This window comes from Manis pentadactyla, chromosome 1, assembly GCF_030020395.1.
Source record: "Manis pentadactyla isolate mManPen7 chromosome 1, mManPen7.hap1, whole genome shotgun sequence".
Taxonomy (NCBI): domain Eukaryota; kingdom Metazoa; phylum Chordata; class Mammalia; order Pholidota; family Manidae; genus Manis; species Manis pentadactyla.
Window position 1 is genome coordinate 203,701,179 of NC_080019.1, and position 5,059 is coordinate 203,706,237.

General features: G+C 37.2%; 1 non-coding gene across 1 annotated transcript; it reads left to right on the top strand.

Moving 5' to 3' along the window:
• The first annotated feature begins 3,978 nt into the window (after nt 1–3,978).
• LOC118925610 (U1 spliceosomal RNA) lies at nt 3,979–4,144 on the top strand. Its single transcript, XR_005030119.1, has one exon. It is a non-coding gene; the product is annotated as a U1 spliceosomal RNA (small nuclear RNA).
• Nucleotides 4,145–5,059: the final 915 nt, after the last annotated feature.

Below are 5,059 nucleotides of genomic sequence, written 5' to 3' on the forward strand. Positions count from 1 at the left end.
CCTCCAAAGGAAAACCCATCAGGCTATCATCAGACTTCTCAGAAAACTTACAGGCCAGAAGGGAGTGGCATGATATATTTAATGCAATGAAGCAGAAGGGCCTTGAACCAAGAATACTCAACCTGGCATGATTATCTTTTTTTTTTTTTGGTATCATTAATCTATAATTACAGAAAGAACATTATGTTTACTAGGTTCCCCCCTTCACCAAGTCCCCCCCCACATACCCCTTCACAGTCACTGTCCATCTGTGTAGTAAGATGCTGTAAAATCACTACTTGTCTTCTCTGTGTTGCGCAGCCCTCCCCATGCCCCCCCACCACACTATACACCGGCATGATTATCTTTTGAATTTAAAGGAGAGATTAAACAATTTCCAGATAACCAAAAGCTGAGAGAATTTAGCTCCCACAAACCATCTCTATAGTGTATTTTGGAGGGACTGCTATAGATGGAAGTGTTCCTAAGGCTAAGCAGCTGTCACTAGGGGTAATAAAACTACAGAAAAGAAAGTAGAAAAATTAATTATTAAGCAAATGAAAAATTAAATCAACTACCCCCAGAGTCAGTCAAGGGATAGACAAGAGTACAGAATATGATACCTAATATATAAAGAATGGAGGAGGAAGAAAAAGGAGGAGGAAAAAAAGACCTTTAGATTGTGTTTGTAATAGCATAGTAAGTTAAGTTAGACTTTTAGTAAGGAAGTTAACCTTGAACCTTTGGTAACCATGAATCTAAAGCCTGCAATGGCAATAGTACATACCTATCAATAATCACCCTAAATGTAAATGGTCTGAATGCACCAATCAAAACACATAGAGTCACTGAATGGATAAAAAAACAAGACCCATATATATGCTGCCTACAAGAGACTCACTTTAAACCCAAAGATATACACAGACTAAAAGTGAGGGATGGAAAAAGATATTTCATGCAACTAATAGGGAGAAAAAAGCAGGAGTTGCAGTACTTCTAGCAAACAAAATAGACTTCAAAACAAAGAAAGTCACAAGAGACAAAGAAGGACATTACATAATGATAAAGGGGTCAATCCAACAGGAAAATATAACCATTATAAATATCTATGTACCCAACACAGGAGCACCTACATATGTGAAACAAATACTAATAGAATTAAAAGGGGAAATAAAATGCAATGCATTTATTCTAGGAGACTTCAACACTCCACTCACTCCAAAGGACAGATCAACCAGAAAATGAATAAAGAGACAGAGGTACTGAACAACACATTAGAACAGAGGGACCTAACAGACATCTATAAAACTCTACACCCAAAAGCAGCAGAATACATATTCTTCTCAAGTGCACATGGAACATTTTCAAGAAGAGATCATATAATAGGCCACAAAAAGAGCCTCAGTAAATTCAAAAATATTGAAATTGTACCAACCAGCTTCTCAGACCACAAAGGTATGAAACTAGAAATAAATTACACAAAGAAAATGAAAAATCCCACAAAAACATGGAAGCTTCACAACATGCTCCTAAATAACCAATGGATCAATGACCAAATAGAAACAGGGATCAAGCAATATACAGAGACAAATGACAAAAATAATTTAACACCACAAAGTCTGTGGGACGCAGCAAAGGCCATGCTAAGAGGTAAGTATATAGCAATATAGGCCTACCTCAGGAAAGAACAATCCCATATGAGCAGTTTAAACTCACAATTAATGAACTAGAAAAAGAAGAACAAATGAGGCCCAAAATCAGTAGAAGGAGGGATATAATAAAGATTGGAGCAGAAATAAATAAAATTGAGAAGAACAAAACAGTAGAATCAATGAAAGCAAGAGCTGGTTCTTCGAGAAAATTAAATAGATAAACCCCTAGCCAGACTTATCGAGAAAAAACGAGAGTCTACACACATAAACAGAATCAGAAATGAGAAAGGAAAATTCACTATGGACACCACATAAATACAAAGAATTATCAGAGAATACTATGAAAAAGTATATGCCAACAAGTTGGATAACCTAGAAGAAATGGACAACTTTCTAGAAAAATACAACCTTCCAATGCTGACCCAGAAAGAAACAAAAAATCTGAACAGACCAATTACCAGCAATGAAATTGAATTGGTAATCAAAAAACTACCTAAGAACAAAACCCCTGAACCAGATGGCTTCACCACTGAATTTTATCAAATATTTAGTGAAGACCTAATACCCATCTTCCTTAAAGGTTTCCAAAAAGTAGAAGAGGAGGGAATACTTCCAAGCTCATTCTATGAGGCCAGCATCACTCTAATACCAAAACCAGGCAAAGACACCACAAAAAAAAGAAAATTACAGACCAATATTCCTGATGAACATAGATGCAAAAATACTCAACAAAATATTAGCAAACTGAATTCAAAAATATATCAAAAAGATCATCCACCATGATCAAGTAAGATTTATTCCAGGGATGCAAGGACAGTACAATATCAGAAAATCCATCATCATCATCCACTGCATCAACAAACAGGACAAAAACTACATGATCATCTCCATAGATGCCAAAAAAGCATTTGACAAAATTCAACATCCATTTATGACAAAAATTCTCAGCAAAATGGGTATAGAGGGCAAGTACCTCAACATAATAAAGGCCATAGATGACAAACCCACAGCCAACATCATACTTAACAGCAAGAAGCTGAAAACCTTTCCTTTAAGATTGGCAACAAGAAAAGGCATCCAAATTGGTAAAGAAGAAATTAAACTGTCACTGTTTGTGGATGACATGATATTGTACATAAAAAACCCTAAAGAATCCACTCCAAAACTACCAGATCTAATATCTGAATTCAACAAAGTTGCAGGATATAAAATTAATACACAGAAATCAGTTGCATTCCTATACACTAACGATGAACTAGCAGAAAGAGAAATCAGGAAAACAATTCCATTCACAGATGCATTAAAAAGAATAAAATACCTAGGAATAAACCTAACCAAGGAAGTGAAATACACATACTCTGAAAACTACAAGACATTCATGAGAGAAATTATAGAAGATACCAACAAATGGAAACACATCCCGTGCTCATGAATAGGAAGAATTAATATTGTCAAAATGGCCATCCTGCCTAAAGCAATCTACAGATTCAATGCAGTTACTATCAAAATACCAACAGCATTCTTCAATGAACTAGAGCAAATCTTTCTAAAATTCATATGAAAACACAAAAGACCCTGAATAGCCAAAGCAATCCTGAGAAGGAAGAATAAAGCTGGGGAAATTATGCTCCCCAACTTCAAGCTCTACTACAAAGCCACAGTAATCAAGACAATTTGGTACTGGCACAAAAACAGAACCATAGACCAATGGAACAGACTAGAGAGCCCAGATATAAACCCAAGCATATGTGGTCAATTAATATATGATAAAGGAGCCATGGACATACAATGGGGAAATGACAGCCTTTTCAACAACTGGTGTTGGCAAAACTGGACAACTACCTGCAAGAGAATGAAACTGGATTATTGTTTAACCCCATACACAAAAGTAAACTTGAAATGGATCAAAGACTTGAATGTAAGTCATGAAACCATAAAACTCTTAGAGGACAACATAGGCAAACATCTCCTGAATATAAACATGAGCAACTTCTTCCCAAACGCATCTCGAGTAAGGGTAAGAAAAGCAAAAATGAACACATGGGACTACATCAAACTAAAAAGCCTCTGTACAGCAAAGGACACCATTAACAGAACAAAAAGGCATCCTACAGTATGGGAGACTATATTTGTAAATGACATATCCAACAAGGGGTTAATATCCAAAATATATAAAGAACTGACACACCTCAAAACCCAAAAAGCAAATAACCCGATTAAAAAATAGGCATAGGATATGAACAGACAATTCTCCAGAGAAGAAATTCAGATGCCAACAAGCACATGAAAAGATGCTCCACATCACGAATTATCAGGGAAATGCAAATTAAAACCACAGTGAGACCTCATGCTTACCTGGCAGCGGAAATACCATGATCACGAAGGTGGTTTTTTCCCAGGGCGAAGCGTGTCCACTGTACTCCGGATGTGCTGATCCTTGCGGCTTCCCCAAATGTGGGAAACTCGACTGCATCGTTTTTGGTGGTGGAGGAGTGCGTTCGCGCTCTCCCCTGTAAAAAAAAAAAAAAAACACCACAGTGAGATATCATCTCACATCAGTTATGATGGCCAGTATCGAACAGACTAAGAACAACAAATGCTGGCGAGGATGTAGAGAAAGGGGAACCCTCCTACACTGCTGGTGGGAATGTGAGCTAGTTCAACCATTGTGGAAAGCTATATGGAGGTTCCTCAAAAAACTAAAAATAGAAATACCATTTGCAATTCTTCCAAGTGGTAAAGATACCTCAAGACAAATGCTGGACATAGAAGCCACAGGGCATAAATATGCAAAGAAGTAAAAAGCAACCCTTTTCAAACAATAAGGCTTCCCTCTCACTTACCAACTTCACATTTCCCTGTATGGCCCCGGAAGATGACTGGTTAGCCAGAGACGGGTAAGATTCCTCAAGGGAGGAACAACCTAAGACAGGCACAGTCGCAGGGGGGCCATCAGGTGAGAAATTGGGGATCAACAGAGGTGAGGCTTAGAACCTCACCCCCCCTGTTCTGAGAGAAATCTTCTGCATACGTGGATGTTTTATTGCCCTTGTCTAGCTTGGATTAACACATAGTCTACAGGCACACACCTGATCATCTACATTTGCTCTCTTACAACACTAAACTATGTTTTCTACCTTTATCTTGTATCTACCTACCACTTCAGCATTTTATTAAAAATAATAATAATAAAGAGAGAAATGTGGTATCCACATATAAATCAAGTATAAAAACCAAATGAGTATTCATATTTGAACTGACTGTTTAGAGTTCATAATGCATGTGCAAAACCGAAAGTTTCTGTGATGACTGCCCTTGTACTGTTCACTATGTAACTTATTCATTATGTAAGAATTTGTTCTCCATGTAAGAACTTGTTTGTTATGCCTCAGAAGATTGGAGACTGACGAAAATTAGGCTTGGGGTGG